The sequence below is a fragment of the Poromitra crassiceps genome, assembly GCF_964638095.1.
Source record: "Poromitra crassiceps genome assembly, chromosome: 4".
Classification (NCBI taxonomy): Eukaryota; Metazoa; Chordata; class Actinopteri; order Beryciformes; family Melamphaidae; genus Poromitra; species Poromitra crassiceps.
Genome location: NC_139626.1, coordinates 20,973,664 through 20,995,885, shown reverse-complemented (window position 1 = coordinate 20,995,885; position 22,222 = coordinate 20,973,664). Strand labels below are relative to the sequence as shown.

At 44.3% G+C, this 22,222-nt stretch overlaps 1 long non-coding RNA gene across 1 annotated transcript; it reads right to left on the bottom strand.

Moving 5' to 3' along the window:
* Positions 1-6,839: 6,839 nt before the first annotated feature.
* On the bottom strand, positions 6,840-13,757 carry LOC310775235. Its single transcript, XR_014552643.1, has 3 exons — positions 13,666-13,757; positions 11,699-11,989; positions 6,840-10,319 (listed from the first exon to the last, which is right to left on the bottom strand). It is a non-coding gene; the product is annotated as an uncharacterized lncRNA (long non-coding RNA).
* Between the last annotated feature and the right edge of the window lie 8,465 nt (positions 13,758-22,222).

Below are 22,222 nucleotides of genomic sequence, written 5' to 3'. Positions count from 1 at the left end.
TCAACCATTAAATACAAAACATTGTCTCAGGTTGTCTCGCCAGTCTGCTCATTGACTTCATTTACAATTCATCAAGCAGTGTTCTTATTTTGAAGGGTGGGCGGATGGTAGTTAACATTTCATTCAGTCTACGTAGGTAGCTTGTATACTGTCTGAGCGAGCCTGTTAGAATAGCATGAAGAGTAGTCTTTCCAAACCACTAAATTTGGCAGCCAGGAGAAAGACTTTTCAGAAGGTACTGCTGAATAATGAAAGACCTGGATATTATGTTGTTGCAAATAAGGTCGTTGGCTTATTATTGCTTGTGATGTATGCCGGTTTGTGTCATGGTCAACAAGCGACTTTGATGGTGCTGCACTATGCATGTGTGATATATAGGCTACATCTGTGTATAGCATGATAAAGTCCATACATGTAGGACAGCATACACACTGGGTCCTGGAGCCAGCGGTCTGCGGGGTCATCTGCGGGGTCATCTGTGTGAATATTTCTGAAGAAACCATCCACATTACTCATTCATGCAGCCTATCTGGCAGCTACCCATCACCAGCTACTGTATCACTGGACCTCCACCTCTCTTGGAATAGCCACCTTTATTTCACAGTCAACCGCACCATCCAAGTTGGGTAGAAAAGTGTGTAAAATGGTGTAGGCATTCAAATCTAAGTGCATGTGTGTTGAGAATAATATCAGGGAGGTAGGTATAATGAGTCAGTCAGTGGCAGACAACGTGTAATGTTCCCTACCTTCCAGCCTGGTCCAGATAGACTCCCACTTGATCCTCAACAGAATCTTAAACAGCCCGTTTGGAAAAGGAAGCCTCCTTTCCTCTTGCTTTGTCTCTCTCCTCCTTTCCCCTTGCTTTGTCTCTCTCCTCCTTTCCTCTTGCTTTGTCTCTCTCCTCCTTTCCTCTTGCTTTGTCTCTCTCTGTCTCCTTTTCTCCATTTGAAGTGAAGTCATGCATAGGATCGTCGCTGTGCAATGATAAGGTTTTCCTTTGTTGTTTGTTTGCTACCACAATGTGAATTTAATCTCCTCACAATCATTTATTCATACAAATGTCTCACTGAAATCTGCATTTGTTTCCAGAGAGACCAATTTAAACATTTAAATATGTATCACACAATACGGAGTGCAGGAACGTGCCATACATGGAACAATCATGCCACAGAGACACTGATGCAAATAGTGATCATAAAGCTATCTATCTATCTATCTATCTATCTATCTATCTATCTATCTATCTATCTATCTATCTATCTATCTATCTATCTATCTATCTATTATTATCTATAAATTTGGCAATGTGGACTCTGTCTTGAGTCTGTCTGTCTGTTTCAAGAATTTTGGCCGGCCACAGCTATGCCGTTTTACCTGCGATCGGGCTGAAACTTTCAGGAAGTGTAAAGAGCACCCGTGCGGGTGACCTGACGCAGCCAGATTTTTTAATTAGGGCAGATTAACTACCCTAATTGCCCTAAGGCTGAGGCTATAGTTCAGTGATTTATGTCATCAGTGATGTTATCAGTGAGGATGCCATCAGTGATGATGTCATCAGTGGTAATTAGGTGATTGCCCTAATTACAATGTCATAGAGCAGGTGAGGCCGCGACGCGCAGTGGTCATCAGTGATGTCATAAGAGCAAGTGAGCCCGCACAGCGGTCGAGCTGCGTATGCAAGCTGCAGGGCCAGCTCGGCGAGCTGCAGGGCGGGCGAGCGAGCCCACGCAGCTGGCGAGAATAGGAATCGAGCGCGCGTAGGCGAGATGCCTAGTAAGTAAAATTTTAGGAGTCACTCTTTTTTACTCACCTCCTTAAATGAATAATCATTACACTTGTGCACAGACTAGACTTGTGCACAGTGGTGCAAAAATAATAAGAATTGTAAAATGTTGACAAGATTGACAAGTACAATAATTGAAATTTATTCCGAAAATTTAAAGTGGTCAAATGTCACGTTAAGGGCAGTCAGTGAATAAATGACAGAATCACAACCCTATTTCAACTATGCTGCCAGATATAGTTTTTTGATGACTGACATTCAGAAAATAGCTGCAATCCGCTTCCATCGATGACAGCCATCTATTTTCAAGACAAAATGGCAGGGTTTTTTTTTCTTACGGACAAAACGTCTACAGTGTACATTATGCTATAACAGAATGCTCTTGGGGATCGTATGTTGTTGTTTTTTGTTGTTGTTTTTTTTTACTTATCGAGAGCTCATGGAAAAAGATCGAGTCTTCCAGAATCAGCCTTGGATGAATCATCCCACTTTTAGGTGCTCTTTTATACTGCCTGTCCTAATGGCAGTGAATTACGCTGACAAAGTAAGTGCTGCAAAAGCTGTCAGCCAAAAGACATGACTAGTTCAAGGCCCCACAAAAATGTCAGGAAAACAGAAAAGGCCACATTGGACAGCGCTTCCACATCCCTCGGGTGAAGAACAAAGCTGCGTCTTAAACTTGGTCTTGGCTGCAAAAATGCGGTGAAAGCATCCTGGCTAATCCTGTGATTAGCCATTGTGACGCTAATGATACGTTACGTGTGTTTCTTCCATCTGGTCCTCCTGACCTGACACACTTTGATCAGGCTTTAAGGAAGCTGAGGATTATGTCGGCTTTGTTTGTTTGGGAGGGGGGAAAGCGAGACACAGAAACCTTGTTCTTGGAGAGAAGCAGACTACGTAGGGTGTTTTCTACAGTGATATGCCAAAATGAAATGACAGCCAGCTAGTCTCTCTTTCCTCTTGTACATAAACAGATTTTTCATCACCTACACTCCTACAGTATCCTAATATGATGGTCTGATCCCGTCAGCAAAGCAAACATGAGTTTCAATTTTATTTGGATCGCCATTATAGCTACAGCATTGCAGGAGCTACACAAAACACTTTACATAGTGACAACAATGCAATTGATTAGTCATTTGATATAAACAGCAGAGAAATCATGTAATGACATAATTTACATACGGTATTCTTCAGCCTAGCTGTCACTCATGGGCCCTTCAAGTGGTGCCCTGTCTATGTGCCGACAGCCCGCAATGCAGACAGCCCACAAGCAGAACCAGCTGAGCGAGGCGGCATGCAGCATGACGGTGGACCGGCTGGAGCTAATCTCTCCCAGCCCCCACGCCTAAACCTAACCTCTCCAACCTTCCAGTCTCGTAAACACGAGTTCACGGCTTTCATTTGAAGGCAGCATCAGAGCCAGTTCGCCTGGGTGAACATACAGTAGGATTTTTAGGTCGGCGGGCGTAGTATGTTTGAGCTGTCATGATAGGCTGTCCGTGTAGAGGGCAGGAGTCATGTCAGACGTAAGGAGGAAGTGAAAAAGACTTTGTGCATGAGAATTGTTTGTGCTTGGGAGAGAGAGGAGACGCGGACGCGAGACTCTTCTGAAAGATGTGTTTTGTCAATGGTGGCGCGACTCGCGCGAGACTCAAACGCCGGTGCGACATAGGACTCAGACTAAGGACCATGCTTACTGACATATTACTCTCCTTTGATCTTCTTCCTCGGGACACTGGATGTTAGCAAAAGTCCCACCTGCGGAGTAGAACTCTTTTCAAAGGACTTTCTTCTGAGGTCTGCGCATGCGCTGGAGCCGCTGTCCAGTAATGACAGGGCTCTCCAGGTGAGCAGGCCGTCTACGAGACTGTCCTCTGACCAGAGAGGGAGGGCCGGCCAGGTGCAGCCTCTGCTCACAATGCTTGCTCATGTCAGCTCAAACAAGTAAATTCATGTGTTCAATCGATAGTTATAGCGACCTTTGAAATGTAGATAGAAATAATCCCGAGACACTGACAATGCTAAATTAATATATTGAGTATGGACATTCAAAGACCCGGCTGTAACACTATTTCAATACTTAGCAGAATTGTCTGCACCATTTTGGTGTATCCATCCTCAAACAGCACATTATTGAGTGCATGTTAAATTGAGTGCTACACTCTCCCCCTGCAACTATATTGGGCAAACCACCTGCGATCCTGTTGGCTCTGTTTTCACTGAGGCTTCAGACGACAGTCTTAAGAGCCCTTTTGCCACGGGACTATAATCAAGCCTGACACAAGGTGAGTAGCTCACATCCACAATCTGTCTAAGTGTGGATCACCGGCTAGAGTCATGTTTGAAATGCATCCCAGCTTCCCATCCATCTCCGTTTTAAGACGTCTCCATAGAGATGATTGACGACCCTAAAACAGCGCTCTAGGGAAAGGCCCACGGTGGACAGATGAGATCACAAATCTCATCTCTTTCTCTGTCTCATTCTCTCTCTCTCTCTCTCTCTCTCTCTCTCTCTCTCACACACACACACACACACACACACACACACACACACACACACACCGCTTGCTCTCTCTGTCTCTCTGCCTGTCTCTCTCCAGCATGCACAAACAACACACAGTACGTATATTCAAACAGATGAATGACATGTTTCCCTTTGTGTCCAGTGGGGGCAGTAAAAGGTGGCTGAAGGTGGAGGGGAAAGTGATGTCCGAGGCAAAAAGGGCGGGAAATAAAGAAAAAGGAACCCTGACCGAGTAGAAAGAAAGGAACATTGTCCCGAGCAGAATGTGAGGAAGCAGTTTGCTGCTCCATCTAGAGTCCCTGGTGGATGTGAAAGGTGACTCTGTGGGATGAATTAGGAGTGTGGGGTGACTCGGAATGGGAGGCCACAGATCCTTTGTGCCTCCAAGATGCCACTGGCTTTGATTTACGCCCCCTTTCTGGGAATCATTCTAAAAATAGCTCTCATGTCATAACCTGCATCCATCCCCTGAGAGCCCCGCCCATCGTTAAGAAGAAGTGCTGAGTGACTTGGTCTTTCCCACTAGTCTTATCATCAGCCTCCAAAACACATGTTCATGTGGGAAGGTGAACTTGGCTACTGCCAGCACAAGGAAACAGCCCCGTAATGGCTGCTTCAGTTGTGTGTGTGTGTGTGTGTGTGTGTGTGTGTGTGTGAGAGAGAGAGAGAGAGAGAGAGAGAGCGCTTGAGAGATGGTGAGCAATTGATGCTACTGGCTGGATTCAAGGCCATTTTCATCATCAACTTCGAGAAATTCCAGTGATTTAGTATTACAGTACTAAAGCATATCAGGATGTTGGCAGCCCACCATAGCCGGCGGCTATGAAGGACCTTGATTCTACCATCATGTCCCACTGTCATGTCATTTCATTAGTCTAATGACCCATCGATTTAGCATTTATGCAACAAATTGTATTGGAGCTGGCCGTGGGCCAAGTCAATCACATGCAGGGCCGGCTGTGCATCTTGGCAAAAGGAGGTGATTAAACAGACTTGGGGGAAGATGTGAGAGCCTGAGCATTTTCTATTTCCACACTCGGAACAACAGCATGCAACCGGCTCACAGCGCACCTGACTCGGCTTCCTCTATTCTCACCCTGTCTCCCTCTGGGACAGGTGTGGGCGCGGTGCGCTTCATCTCTGGGACAGGTGTGGGCACGGTGCGCTTCATCTCTGGGACAGGTGTGGGCACGGTGCGCTTCATCTCTGGGACAGGTGTGGGCGCGGTGCGCTTCATCTCTGGGACAGGTGTGGGCATGGTGCGCTTCATCTCTGGGACAGGTGTGGGCGTGGTGCGCTTCATCTCTGGGACAGGTGTGGGCACGGTGCGCTTCATCTCTGGGACAGGTGTGGGCACGGTGCGCTTCATCTCTGGGACAGGTGTGGGCACGGTGCGCTTCATCTCTGGGACAGGTGTGGGCACGGTGCGCTTCATCTCTGGGACAGGTGTGGGCACGGTGCGCTTCATCTCTGGGACAGGTGTGGGCGCGGTGCGCTTCATCTCTGGGACAGGTGTGGGCGTGGTGCGCTTCATCTCTGGGACAGGTGTGGGCGTGGTGCGCTTCATCTCTGGGACAGGTGTGGGCGCGGTGCGCTTCATCTCTGGGACAGGTGTGGGCGCGGTGCGCTTCATCTCTGGGACAGGTGTGGGCGTGGTGCGCTTCATCTCTGGGACAGGTGTGGGCACGGTGCGCTTCATCTCTGGGACAGGTGTGGGCGTGGTGCGCTTCATCTCTGGGACAGGTGTGGGCGTGGTGCGCTTCATCTCTGGGACAGGTGTGGGCACGGTGCGCTTCATCTCTGGGACAGGTGTGGGCACGGTGCGCTTCATCTCTGGGACGGGTGTGGGCGTGGTGCGCTTCATCTCTGGGACAGGTGTGGGCACGGTGCGCTTCATCTCTGGGGCGGGTGTGGGCGCGGTGCGCTTCATCCAGGTTTGACTGTGGCGCCCCCTTATTTCAGGCTGGATAAGTAGAGAGGAGGGATGGAGGATGGCTGTGAGAGAGCAACAGATGGACTTGGCAGTGGGAGTGAGACTCGGAGTGTGTTTGTAACAAATCACTATCCAACAGCAACAGCTTGAAACCCTGCTTGACCTGAGTGTGGCTTTGCTCATCTGGGGGGAGGGGAGGGGGTCTTGATTTGGTTCTCCCCCAAGCTGCTAGCTGCTTCCACACAGCAGCCCATGCTCCACCAGTGACTGTTACCTGCAGACAATATTAATACCCCCCCCCCCTTCCCCAAATCTGAATCACCTCTAAAAGTCTCTTTTCCTCTTGGCTACCCTTCCTCACCGTTCACCCATTTCTACATGGTTTCACCTGCCAATTTGCTATTTGTATTTAGCAAGTCGGGCTGGCTCATTGATTTCCATATGGACGGACAGCATGTGCGTGTGTGTTTGAGTGTATTTGCCCTTCCAGCACACATAGCCAGCTGACCCACAGCAACAGCATGTGAAAATGAATGTGAATGAATGAAGTTAGTGTTTAAGGACACACATAGTCAAGATTGAGATTTTTCGTATTTATTTTTCTTGAAAATACAGAATATAACCTTGACAAGACAACACTGAATATCACAATACTGATCAATTAAAATATGTATGTTTGCCTATGTTCACAGAATTAGAATGTTTTTAAAAAGCCACCTGCTTTTCCCTGTCATAGCCCTGCCTTTGGAAATAATGGGGGTTGAAGCAGCTGTTTTTCTTCATCCAAAACACTTGGCCAAACATCTGGCCTTCCCACCTATACGCTACATCCACTGATGGGAGGTAGCCGCAGACATGTCGCGTGGCCCTCCAAGTCCTGCTGCTCCAACAACGGTCCCTAAACCCTGTTTGTCCTCATTCATCTCACACTCTGCTCCTGCTTTAACATATTGGCATTTTCTGAGGTGCTTGGCGGTAATTGTCAGGCGCATGGTGGCTCCTCGTTTGTTTCGCTGACATTTTGCCTTTGGTTGATTGTGTATTTAACGGGCGAAGGAAAGCAAAATTAATTGGAGAGAGGCCTAATCTGTCTGCTTGAAATGTCACCCCTGTATTGCGATGCCTGCGCTGACACAGTGGCACGGGGGAAGCAGCGTCAGAGGGGGCGAGAGACTGAGAGAAAGGGAGCGCATGAGAGAGAGAGAGAGAGAGAGAGAGAGAGAGAGAGAGAGAGAGAGAGAGAGAGAGAGAGAGAGAGAGAGAGAGAGAGAGAGAGGAGATAAAAAGAATAAAAAGAGAATAACAAGCGAAAGAGGAAGATGGACGACATCTACAAAACTACAGAGACAAAATGGAGACAGGTAGCGTTCATCCCTCTCTGAATGAAATCATCGGTGCTGGAAGACATCAGACACACCGCTTGTCCCTGTGGTCTTTAACCTGAACATTAGCCTACTAATGCAGGCAAATTACCAAACATTTACTGTACGTCCTGGGCTCTAGGAGGGGGAAGTAGCAGGGGAAAAGGGCAGGAGTAGTGTGTATGTTTGGGTGAGAGGCATGCTGGGTACAGGGCAGGCTGCGTACAGGGTGATCAGCATTCTGGGGCTCCTCGTAAGGGATCGCCCAAATTCATGTTGAAAAAGCCGCTCCTACCCCCAGGGACCCTCTGAAGAACACACAGTGCTAAAGTTTTCTGTTCATCTCATTGACAGAATAGACTTTTTTTCCCCTATTCGCTTTCCTGCTTGCTCATCTGTGACAAGATCCTTCCACTCTTTAATTCTGCCTGGTTCAATTGTTGAGAGGAAATATTCACCAAAAGTGATGTGAATATAAAGGGGATCTCAACCTGAGAGAACGATACCAGGCCTTGCAGACAATTTGAAATTTAATGGAGCATACCGGTGTGTTTGAATGTTTTAGCCCATTTTAATTCAAACATTCTAGTGACCTACCTTAAAATTCAAAAGTTTCAGAATGAATGTAGATCTTTTCTTCAGGGACTACTTTCTGGTGGAGATGTATTCTGTGGGTTTGCAACAGAATGGTGCATTCATGTGCTATCAAAAAGCGTTTGGGGAGGGATTCTACTTTGTAGTTAACCCGACTTTATCGCAGATTTCTTCTTCCTGAATGCAACGCTGTTTGGCAGCTGTCTTTGAAGTCCCATGATGTCAGAGCCTCCCAATAGCATGTGAAGACTTTTCCAATTAATGTAGGCATTAAACACAATTACCACAGAATACACACACACACACACACACACTAAAATAACTGATCAAAATAAATCCAGTTGGCGTGTTGGCGTGTTTCAAGAATCTACCGGTTGACTTTCGTATACCACAATGAAATGAATCAGTGCCTGGTAAAATAGGTAGGTAAAATGTATTTCAGACATATAAAAAGTATGGTATGCTTGGAAAATGGTTGGTATTACCTGTGAATTTGAGTAAATGATCTCAAACATGCACAGTATTAGTAGTATTTTGATTCTAACCATCATCTGGACAATTGTTAAAAAAAACTGAGCTTAACTTCCCATGGAACATTTTCTGGAAGCTTATCGGAAATTGTTCACCCCTTTGCAACCCTATTCCTAACGCCTGTAGACTACATCATTTGAGCAGAGAAACAATAGAGAGCCAAAGTGGAACGTCACTTCCTGCTTCACCACTGTACCAGAGATTTTCATCCGCCATTTATTTTCCCATAGACGTTTCATAAAATGCTTATAAAAATAGTCAAACCAAACGATGCAGATATATTTAGAAACAGGAGAGACCACATAACATTTCACTAGGACCAAAACGTTAAAAAAAATCACAGATTTAAAGAAAATATTTCCGGTGTTGTTTTTTTAAGTTTTGGTCGTAGTGAAATGTTGTATGGGCTCTCCCAATTCTAAATATAGCTGAACCGTTTGGTTTGGCGAAGTAAAACTATTTTTATAAGCATTATTTTAAGCATTTTATGAAATGTCCATGGGAAAATAAATGACAGATGAAAATCTCTGGTACAGTGCTGAAGCAGGAAGTAGGCGGTCACTTTGCCTCTCTATACTGACTGAGGTATCATCACACCTGTATAACTTAGAGCCCGTGTTTCCCAAGCTGAATCATCATGCAAAGTGGAATTTGTGCTTTGCGAAATTCCAGATTGATCTTCTATCCAATCTATTCAGTTCTGAGCAATGTTTTCTTATTTAATGTCATTCACGACAAGAAAACATGGGGCAGTGCGGCACCGGTAATGGGTAATCATAGCTTGATGGAATCCATTTTTACATGCTGCTCTCGCTTCTTCTTTGTCTGTCTGTCTGTCTGTCTGTCTGTCTTCTCTCTCTGAGGTATCGCTGCTGACTTGAGCAGCATGCTATTAGTAATTTCCCCTCAACAGTCCCAGCACAGGAAGCATCACGTACCCTCCGCTCCCTCAAGGCCTTGACCTCTGCTCTCCACCCACGCTCCATCCTCCTGGACGACAGGTGAGCCGAGCACTCGTCTAAAAGGTTCAGCACTGAGTCCAGAGCCATCGGTGTCAAACATATTGGAGAGTGTCGGGTCAGGATGTTAGGGTTTGGAGCAAAAATACAGAATTATTCTCCAACACATAGGCTATTGGAGTTCTATAACTTAATTGTTTATTACTATTACAATATTAATACAATATTACAGTTGGTAGCAAGTAACTACTACTACAAAATACCTTAAAACATTCAAAAACATGATCAATCATATACAATTACAATCATATACATATACATGTGTGACCCCCCCCGATTGAAATGATCTGCCTATTCCAATTCCGGCTATTTTGCCTTTTTCACAGAAACAGGCAACTTAACTCATTGGAAATCAGTAATGCAAAGGTTAGTTTATGTTAATTATGTGGATGAATTAAAGGAGGCTTCAGATGCTGAGATTAATGTAAAATGAATAATGAATAATTGTCATTTCAAATTAGAAGAAGGCAATGAGGTGTCTGACTCTTGCAGGGTGCTGGAGGAGAAACGTGGTGAAAATCATGACAGCCTCCTTAGAAAAGTTTATCCTCTTGTCCAAGGTTAGATTCTGTCAAAGGAAAAAAAGTAATAATTACTTCTTTAAAAGCAGCTACGAGCAACTTTTTCGATTGTTATTAAACAGTATAAATTTAATATCAATGCATCACATCTTACCTCTAATAGTCGACGAGACCAAAGCCGTGTGTATCTGAGATTGCTCCCTTAGGTGATTATTAAGTCTATAGTCTGTCTAAACTCGCGCCAACAGGGGGCTCTCTAGAGCGACCGGACCGGGTAACCCGGAAGTGAAACGCGGAAGTGAAACCAGGAAGTGAAACGCAGCTGCCTTTTTACGCCGTTTGCGCTGCCTAGCAACATAACATAAACAATGTGAACGCCACGCATACTCGCGGGAACATCTCTCGTTATATTCTAACAGGTTTTTTGGAAGTTATTTTGTGGTTATGGCCGAAGTGGCTGCTGCAAACCGTTTCATTTCAATTCCTGATCTGCCCTGGCTACAGACACACTAACACTGGCCGATTCACTCGGGGTTCAAGCGAGACTACTCTGCGTTGGTATCGTCGACTATTAGAGGTAAGATGTGATGCATTGATATTAAATTTATACTGTTTAATAACAATCGAAAAAGTTGCTCGTAGCTGCTTTAAAGTGATAATACGGAAGATGTTCATCTAAATAAATGTCTGTTAAGTCGCTATCTATCTGATAGTGAGTTAACACCATGGTGATTGAGCCTATGGCCCATTGATTGACAAAGAAGTCTTTGCATCTTCAGTATTGCAGCATTAATGAACGTGGTGTCTGTGGTGACACAGGGTGGGCAGAGCTAACACAATAGACTCTGTAGGTTACTGTAGGTTCCTGACAAGTCTTGTGTGAAGTAGGACAACAAGCTACTTTTCCCCCGTCTCTGCTAGCATTACGGGTGGTTACTATGGCTGAACAAACTGAGTAATGTCACATAATAACACTGTTTGGATCTCACCTGCAACTACCACTCATCGCCAATATGTGTCACCCAAGAGGGCAAAACTGAAATCTTCCGTATTATCACTTTAACTGTTAAAGTTATAATACAGAAGATTTCAGTTAAAGTTTAACACGTATAGAAATGAGTAAAGGCGTATTGTCATTTTGCCTAACAGGAAAAGCATGGTTTAAAGTACTTAAAATTGGTGGAGAGGATTCTGTTGTGCCCTTTAGTAAGAGTTGATCATTCTTGTTGGGTGGAATTTTAATTGAACATACACAGAGGAAGACACACACAAAATACACCTTTTCAGCTTTTAAATGGCATCATGGGTATTTGTGTTTGGATATATTCACATTCATATGGGCAAAGAATTATTTCCCCCCTCTCATCGTGCCAAGTAGTAAATCTGCCAGCGCCAAGCATTCCGCACTGGCTGTTGTGAGACTCACATGACCACAAGGCGCCGATGCACATGCCACACCAGGCGATGACGCTGGAGATCTGCAGCGCCCTGCCACACTCTGCGCTCATCAGACACTTCCTGGTCCGCGTGCAGCACAGCGCACAGCCGCTCTGCGACTCCCCGCCCACTGTGCCCTTGTGCGTCTGCGGCTGCGTTTGCTTGGTGTCGGGGTGCTTCTCATCCCACTCCTCGCCCGCTCCCTGTCCCATGATGCTTAGAGGCTGACAAAAGGCGGAAGAGCGGAAGATGGCGTTTTGGGGACAGACGGGTCAGATGTCTGCGAAGATATGGGAGAAATAATGGGCAATGTAAAATGTGTCACAGATACGAGGAAGTTCAGATTTCCCTATTGTGTGCTGGCAATACTCCCACGCTCTCACTCCTAGCACACAATACGGGCTTTGTTTAGGATAACGACACGTAGTGCTATGTCATAATTGCATGATTTTGTTCCGCTTGTTTCGACGTGGCTGCTCACAGTAAATCAATGAACACTGATTCAACGTGTGCTCATTGCTCTTGTTTTGGTGTGTTTTGTTATCACTTGCATCAAACTTTCCTTTAAGGAATGCCTGCATAACACCCCAGGTGGCATTCCTGGTTCAAATGCCTTACTGCCACTGTCATGTTGTAAATGGTGGTGTGATGTGTGGACCCAAATGCAGAGGAGAGAGACACAGCATGCAAGGCAATGCAGACCAGGCAGGCAAGGGTTCTTGGAGAAAAATAGTCTTTACTGAATAAAACAAAATAACAAAACTCACAAGCCATAGGCTAGGCTAAACTTGGGACCAATTGTTAGAGTTATTCAGAGCACAAGGAAGACGATACGTACCAACCAGGGGACAGATAGACAATGATTCAACAGGGACCACACACAGACTGAGACAATATATACACCAGGGAATCATCAGGAACAGCTGGGGAGGTAGGAACACAGGGGCAAACCGGGAGAGCTGATTGGTGGGGAGAACTCAGGTAATGGGGTAGACTAACAAGACACATAGGCAACAGGTGGGAGGAATTAAGACCGACTAACAAGGGAACATGGGCAACAAGTGGGGAGAAGACAGACTAATACACATGGGAATATCATAACAAACTCCTTTCTCTATAAAAGGTCCACTGAGTTTACTCCTCAGAATTCACACACATACAGCAGGCCACACCGTGGCCTGGGCGTTACAGCCACTACTTCCTTATTATACGAGGAATCCTGTATAATCTTAATGCAAAACAGTCAGACGGTAACATAATGAATCTACATAGCACACGTATTCCATTAAAGCAAACTGAGAAAATTTAGCATAAGTGACACCCATTCTACTGGAAAGCCATTTTAAATTCAATTCTCCCACACAACATTACTGTAATGTAGATGTCTGCTATCACAAGGAGGCTTCATTTTGCCTGTAATACAGATTTAAGCAACGTGAACCTGCACATAATATGCAGAATTGTTAGTGCCATTTCATTACGGTGATACATATGAGTCCTCTTGGAAATGTGTGAGATATTAATGCTGCAGTCTTAAGTGAAGTCTCTGATCACTTTATTGAGTGAAGTCACATTGATTTGACAGATTAACTATTCTTCCACACCAATGATCATTTCTCCTGCCAGGAGTCAAGGCCCGTGTTTTAACTGTTGGATACAATTGCTCCCTATTGACATTACAGACATTAAGTGATAACCCAGATGATGAAATAACGTCTTAGCTATGCCATGCAGAGGCTCCGGATTTATTACCAATGACAGCAAATTAGATTGCTGGCATATGGCGGGTATACTGGAATTTTGAGTGCACCTTTCCATCTCATTCTGCTTTTCAAACCCCCATTGGTTTTCAATCATAAGTAATGAAATTCCATCACCCACCTCAGCCATGAAAGTGAGTTGGAAAGGAAGTGAGAGAAGGCCATTAAGAGTGGAGAAAACAAGTAATGGCCTTACCTTCTGCTTTCAGAGTCCTCTCTCTGTCAGTTTGGATCTCTTCTCTCTGTAGTGTATACTTTCCTTGGAGGAGTGCACACACACAGGCGCAGACACACACTGATACCAGTATTTACAGTCCCAGCTCACATGAGCTGAGTGGGTGTGTCACCAGGTTTTACTGGTTTGACCAAATGGACTACCTGAGATCCCCACTGTCATTTACACCAAACAAGTAATTGAATCCCTTTTCAGACACTAGGCATCGCGCTCGTTTCCTAGGCTCGCCCACTGCCCGGCCTCGCCCGCCCTGCAGCTCGACCGCTGTGCGGGCTCACTTTCTCCCTCACCCGCTCCGCCCTTTGTGACATCATTGATGATGTCACAAACTGATGATGTTACAACTTTGCATCACTGATGACATCACAATTGCTCTATGACGTCACTGATGATGTCACTATGCCTATGACATCATCAGTGATGTTACAATGCACAATTGCTCAAGTGACATCCCTGATGACATCACTTCCGTTCCTTCACTTTTTGTTCAAAGTTTTTTTATTCGTTTTCTGTATATCATACAAAATACAAAATACAGATTTAAATACACTTGACACTTTTAAACAAAAACCCATCCCACGAGAACCCCTAGCCTATTATACCACATACATCATGTCATACATCACAGTATATCAATACACAAAGACACACAGAAGAAAAAGAAAAGAAAGAAGAAAAAAAACAACAACAACAACAAAAACAGATTATAGCTGCTGCGCAGCAATGGGTCGTGGCCGGGCAAGTCTCAAGGCTTTGAGCTAGAGGTCTTCGGGTATGCCCGACCCCCCGAATACCTGAGGTTCCGACCCGGACCCGGCCGGGTCTGGGTCCATTCAAAAGAAGTGCCAAACCGCTTGACCGCATGTTTTGAGTTCGGGCATGTCTATGTGGCGCAGAAATTGTGGGGGTTATTACGCGCCAAAAAAGTGGCTGCTGCGCAGCAATGGGTCATGGCTGGGCAAGTCTCAAGGCTTTAAGCTATTATGACATCACAATTGCTCGAGTGACATCAGTGATGGCATCACAATTGCTTGACTGACTGATGACATCACAAATACAACCTAATTGCCATAGGTAATTAAGGTAATTAGGCTATACACGGGGCCAGAATTCAACGTTTTGATGCACTGTGGGCTCAATTTTTGACCGATCGAAAATCTGTTTTGATACTTTTGTTTTTGTGTAGGACAGTCTAACGATGCAGATGCTGAAGTTTGGTGTCGTTTGAAGAAAAAATGTGGGAGGAGTAGGGTTTAATTCGTTTTTGCAGTTTTTGCAGTTTTGCGGTCTTTAGACTTCATAATTGGCCATAGGTTGCATTGTACAAAAGTTTCCCCTCATTTAGGCGCACATTTCGGTGAAAGTTGCAAAGCCGTAGCACGTATGCCTGATTTTTTATGAATTTTTTAAGTTTTAAACTTTAGACGGTCGCTGTAGTGCCACCGTTAGGACTATTGGCCCCAAATTTGTGTCAAAGACGTTTGGCATGGGACTGGACCTTTGTGCAAAGTTTGGTTAGTTTTCATCCATCGGAAGTCGAACTTCCCGGGAGGAAGAAAAATAATAATAAAGGCAAATACAAGAAGTGGCCTGGCCGCTTCGCTGAACCGGCCACTAATTAATGAAAATAAATATGAGAGAGGGGGGGGGGGGGGTAAATCTATACATTTGAAATGCTTGAAGCGTCCATTTTCTCTACCTGGTCCAGAACTGGCTGCCAGATGGTATAAAAGTCGAGAGCACAACCCCTTGTAGCGTATTGGATTTTTTCTAGGGTTAGATGATACATAAGATCTCTGACCCAGTGATTGAAAGTTGGAGGAAACTTGTCTTTCCATTTAAGGAGTACAAGTCTTCTAGCCAGAAGTGTACCAAACGCTATCATCTTTTTACTGCATTGGTTGAGGGAGAGATCACGCGGGACCACACCAAAGATTGCAATTATGGCAAGAGGTTCAATGGATATTTCCAGTATATCAGAATTTTTTTTAAATATGGAATGCCAAAAATCTACTAATTTTGGGCAAAGCCAAAACATATGTGATAAAGTGGCTGGGGTTGTTTGACAGCGATCACAATTAGGATCCATGTTTGGTGTGGAGTGTGATAATTTTCTAATTGAGGTGCCTTCTTCTGTCTTCTTTCAGGATAGTGATATTTGTAAGATATTCCTGTAAAATTCCTGAAACAATGGAAAGGGCCTTCAAAAGTACCTTGTTTATTTGTTTTAAGAAGAAAAATTGTAAAGATGAATATGAAACTTGTTGAATACATATTTTGATGTGTGTCATGTAGATGTTTATGATGTCAAAACTAAAAATGTGATTTTCAATCATTCTGAATATAAGTACACTTGTCAAAAGAAAAAAATACTTACAGGCCAAATAATTCTTCTATTAGGAGAAACATCTTGACTTAATTGAAGTCTGTGAAATTCAAATATTTTCATTTGCATAATTCCTTCAATTGATTCATCTGCACACAGACGCTAGTGGCTTTTAATAGCTAATAACAGATACATCTCCTCTCCACTGTGACAAAATGTGCTGCAGAAGTATGGTAATCAGTGTTAATGCAGAAATGCAATCACGTTCTAATAAATAATTACACAGACTAATTAATTAATTAATTAGACAGCACATTGCATTACATTACATGATTAACAGTGATGAATCAAAAAGAGCAATTTAAGGACATAAAAAAAAAAATGTATTCAAATAATTGCATTTAATTTCAAAATACTATTCATGCATTTCACAAAGGAATTAATAGCCCAATTCACCATTCATTGTCTCTAAAATATACCAATCTAAAACATACCAACATATATTAATTTAGCAAAAAAATAGCCCCTTATAATAATAATTTCCTTAATATATAAAAGAGAAAAACATATTGAAAGTTGTGTGTGTGTGTGTGTGTGTGTGTGTGTGTGTGTGTCTGTGTGTGTGTGTGTGTGTGTGTGTGTGTGTGTGTGTGTGCGTGTGCGTGTGTGTGTGTGTGCGTGCGTGCGTGCGTGCGTGCGTGCGTGCGTGTGTGTGAGAGAGAGGGGAGGGGGGGGTGAGCGTGGGTGGGTGGTTGGCAGTGTTTCTGTCAAGGTTATTCAGTTGTCTCCCACCTAGGAAGAAAATGTCTTTTAATGAAATAATAGTTTCCTCTCAGTTATGTTAAAAACCTCACAAGGTGAAATGCTGCACCATTCAGTATGTACAAGAAAACACAATTCCATTTATCGCACTTAATCCAAGATCCATTTGTTTATTTCTCAAGGTTCTCTACCCATTACCAGCCAGCTATTCAGCCAGAGCATCACAACCAGAACTATACTCCCCAAGATCGGAAGCAGCTGGACGAGTTTGTAGCATTCAGACTATTTACCTCCTATTCATTTGAATGAGGCCACGAGAAAAAGCCTGAAAGATTAACACGCCCGTGACAACAGATCATGCTACTGCGATTTCCAGTTGACTGTTGGTTGGTCCAGCATTTTCACCAAACCGCATTTTTATTGATACTTTATTTTTTCCTGATCTTGGTGATTAGTTTATATTCTGGTTTCATGGTGGTCATGTTCCAAAATAACCCCCATGTTAAAATTAAGTGGAATACTGCTTTAAATGCATTTTTTGGTCATTTCAGTTTTTATTTTTACTTTATGCTTCTCCTCTGCTGATAATCAATCACAACAGGGAAGAGGAAGGTCATGTGAATGTACCGTGAGTTTTGAAACAATTACTTAGTTTACAGTTGATTGTGGCCTTACTGTAACATTCCTTTCATTCATAATTAACATTTTTATCAAAACCTTGAAAATACAGAAAATAACATTTTGTGATGTTTATAATCATTTCAATAATGAAGACTACCTTGCAGCCAACGCCCAGTTGTTATATCACAGTGCACACCCCTTTTATTTGAGGTTGTATAACCCATTCATTGTTAGGCACGCCCCCTTTCATTCATGCTCTCTCCCCATCCAATCACAGTCTTCCACGCTATACCTTCTCTGGCAATAGCCAATCTATTACTGCCTGCTGAGCCAATCACCTAACCGGGCAGTATAGCAGAGTCCATATCTTACTATGTTTGCTTCTCTCTTATGTGCTGGCTATGTGCTATCTGCTACGTGTCTCCCTCAGTTGCTGATCATTATTGCTGAAGCAGTTGCTTTTCACCCCACCTCCTCCCCTGACCACCACCAACGTCATGACTCCTGAATAATTCCCTATGGGGGGATTTTCTATCCTATTCATTGCTGACGCCCTCCTCTCATCATCTCAGGAGGAGCATCATAATATCATGGAGTCATACGCCAAAATTAATTGTTTGTTGTATCATTAACTCTTATCAAAATTGTACTAGTCTCTCATTATTGAAGTGCTGTTTAGGTTAAAGGCAGTCGTGTGAAACAAGAAATGTATTCATCTTAGAGGCAAAACTGGGTAGTGACTAAGCCTCGGACTCAGGTGTTCTTACTCTGTTATTATTATTATTGAAGCATGTTTTAAGTTATTGTTATTCATTTTCATTAAGACAGAGGAAAAAAAGACATTTAAAGTTTATATTGTTTAGATATGAAATACATCAATCAATGAAAGGGCCTGGATGCTGCACTCTCTCCTTCTCTTTCTCTCATACTGCTTCTCTTTCTACTACAGTAGAAAGCCATATAGCAGTTACAGTATACAGTACAGTACACTACATGCTTCTGAGTATCTCTATAATGCACCTGACTGTAGCTTGTGGTGATATATCGACTAGACCAGTGGTTCTCAAAGTGGGGTCCGGGGACCCCCAGGGGTCCTTGAGGGGGCTCCAGGGGATCCCCAGCAAAAAGGGTAATCATTTATTTTCACTATAATGCCATCCATAAGTAACACAATGACATACTGTAATGTATGACTATTTCATACACTTTCTGTAATAGAACATCTAAAAGCAAAAATCATATCAGATGGGAGACCCTGGGACAAATGGGTTCTGTAGTCTAATTGAGTGTGAGTGTAGCAGGCCTTGAAGTGAAAACGTTTGAGAACCACTGGACTAGACAACTGAAAGGCTTATCTTGAACCCCACTGTCACCTGTAAACGGCAGCCAGGTGGCATATACTGTATAGTGGTGGCAGAGAGACTGTCCTTCAACTGCTGTTTTGCAGCAAAGGTTTTGTCCAGTGCATGTATGGACATTATCTAATGCTCTACCATGAATCAGGGAGGGTGGTGCATCGGTAAAAGATCCATCTGTTGGATGTAATGGACAAGGCACAGCACAGTGCTGATGATGGGCTTTCAGTGAGGTTAGGTGGACTTGATGGGCTGTGCTAGGGTTTAATATTTCCCCCGAAAAGGAAACATTTAAAATCCCGGGAAAAGAGGCACTCTATCCCGGGAAAGTGATTGATTGATTGATTATTATTATTATTATTATTATTATTATTATTATTACTATTATTATTATTATTATTATTATTATTATTATTATTATTATTATTATTATTATTATTATTATTATTCATAATTTATTTTATTTTTTATTTATTTTTGCATCAAGGAGAAATATAAACCTATGGGTTCACAAGCTGACACTTTAGTGTTTTATTTTGTGGCATTAATAATTATTCATTGCACTGCAGCATGACATGTACAAAATCCAACACTGCAGCTCAGGTAAACATTACTGTAAGTCATTCAGTCCAGTAACCAAACAGCCTAACGTCCTTTTGGTGACACTGGTCGAGGCTGAAGTTAGCCTGGTTCCAGACTCCTGAATCGTGTCCCACCACCTTCAAGTGACCCCAAAAGTCTGCTGTTGCTCTCGTCCACGGCTTGTTCTGGCTTGAAGAGTCAATCTGTGCCTTTGCGATCAGGACTGAAATTCGTTTTTCATTGCCATTTACACAGAGTAGATTTCTCGAAATCACCATCAACATGTTGTCTTTGCAAAGACAATATTTTTGTCAAATCGACCAACATTGGTGGAAACGTTGATAAATAAGCTGGTTAACCGTGGATTGCCTCAGTAACAGGGGGCACGGTGGCTCAGTGGTAGAGCTGTCGCCTCGCAGTCAGAAGGTCCTGAGTTCGATTCTCGCCTGGGACACTGTGAGCGCTGTGGTTGTGTTCCCCCCCATATCTTCAGTGCCTACTGCCCAGGTGGGGTATCTCGTCGTAAGGGCCTTTCTGTCTGTGTGGAGTTTGCATGTTCTCCCCGGGGTTCCTCCGTATATATATCTTTGTATGTTGTACTTTTATGAGCCTAGCCTACCATGATGTTTGTCATGTCAACAAAGTGCAGAGTAAATTCACGTACACTACATCGCAATCCTGACCACAGGACTGTGACAGGAGTCCTCACCCTGCAAGCTTCTTCCAAGGTGTCTAGTTTACTAACACCTTGACAGGTGATGTTTCTAGAGCAGTGCCCTTTATCCAGGAAAGAAAACCGGAGCCGCTTTTGTTCCGAGGCATGTTGACTTTAACATATTTGACTGCCTCCTCTGTCAACAGGCTGCAAATAGTCAATATTACTTTGTAATGTCAACAAGCATAAGAAGAAACCGGTAGCCAGGTAGGTAATGATGCCCGACAATACCTGGATGGCTTCTTTGTTTCTATACCATTTGGTGTGCTGTAACCGGTGCTGTGTGGCAGCAGGACATGATGTGGCATGTGTATTTTTGTGTGTGTCATGTCTGTCTGTCCAGTCCATTCTCCCAGTCTGTGGCAGAAACATGACGACCAGCCCATCTCTTCACAGCACGTGGCCAGGCAGCCGGCGCAATCCCAGGATGCACTCTGTCAGAGGTCACACAGACACACACACACACACACACACACACACACACACACACACACACACACACACACACTCTGTTTCACAAATGTCCAAACACTTCTGACATCAGCTCTTTCAGAGGCTCAGCAGCCCATCCCCAGCCAAGCCGAGAAGGAAATAGAAGATGGTAAGCTACTGGAATCTATCTTCCCAGACAGAATCCACTGCGTTGTGTTCAGACAGACACGCTGCATTAGTCTGGATGAGTATATGTGAGATGATCGATATGCACCTGTCGCCTTCTCAGCTTCCATCCTGTGAACACACATTTCTAGTACAATGAACACTTTTGTGCAGAAGACGATAAGAAGTCCTACCTTGAATCCACTCCTGCTCGTCCAGAAAGTCTCGACTGCACAAAGGTGCGACCGGCTTTCATCTGCAGCTAGTCAGATGGTCAGACGTTTCCCATCCCGTCCGTGGGGAAGGTGACCCTGGCTGCCGCTCGGTCTTTGTCCACCCCGCTCCACAGAATTGCATGCTTGTAGGCGGCCTTCGATGTTTGTTCTTATGAAAATCGCTCAGCGAAATGTGTTTCTGATGGCATTTGATGCCTACAGTAAGCCATGCAGTGTCTCCCTCTGCGTTTGTTTTGGCTTTACAACAGTTGGTATAAAAGATCGTATAGGAGTCCTGGAGGCCGAGGAGGCGCGGGGCACGGACCTCATTTGCATAAAGTATCTGGATCTTCACTTTATCTTTTACTTTATGCAAATAAGCAGGCGGGTGGTGCCCACTCCCGGCTCACAGAACTCCCCCACAATGCATTGCACAGCTGCCTCCAATACACATGAATGGGATGCGTGAAAGAAATCCGCCATGTGGAAATGCAGCTTCAGGGTGGGGCGATGGAGGCAGCGGGACTGGGACAGTGGAGAGACAGGGACAGGGACTGGGACAGTGGAGAGACAGGGACTGGGACAGTGGAGAGACAGGGACAGGGACTGGGACAGTGGAGAGACAGACTGGGACAGTGGAGAGACAGGGACTGGGACAGTGGAGAGACAGACTGGGACAGTGGAGAGACAGGGACTGGGACAGTGGAGAGACAGACTGGGACAGTGGAGAGACAGGGACTGGGACAGTGGAGAGACAGGGACTGGGACAGTGGAGAGACAGACTGGGACAGTGGAGAGACAGGGACTGGGACAGTGGAGAGACAGGGACTGGGACAGTGGAGAGACAGGGACTGGGACAGTGGAGAGACAGACTGGGACAGTGGAGAGACAGGGACTGGGACAGTGGAGAGACAGGAACTGGGACAGTGGAGAGACAGACTGGGACAGTGGAGAGACAGGGACTGGGACAGTGGAGAGACAGGCATGGGCCACAGCCACTGGTCTTCCTGCTCTATTTGCGGTCAGCTCGTCTGAGGCCATTATAAATGATTTCCAGTGAACAGGGTTCCACCGAACTTCTCCTTCACTCAGTATAGTGATGGAAAAGTCCCTCTGCGCCTGAGATTTGTGGTTAGTTGGTTCTTCTGTCAGTCCTCAATGCGTACACTTGGCAGATAATAACATGTGAACCAAATGATGTGAAGCCTGAATGGGTTTTTGTTCACAAATGTATCAACACAATTTTATCAGCTGAAGAGAGAATCGGCTGTGAGGGATTTTTTGATTGCCCTTTAGTTTAACTAATTCGAGACACATTTACATGTAGCAACCTTATGATAAAGCA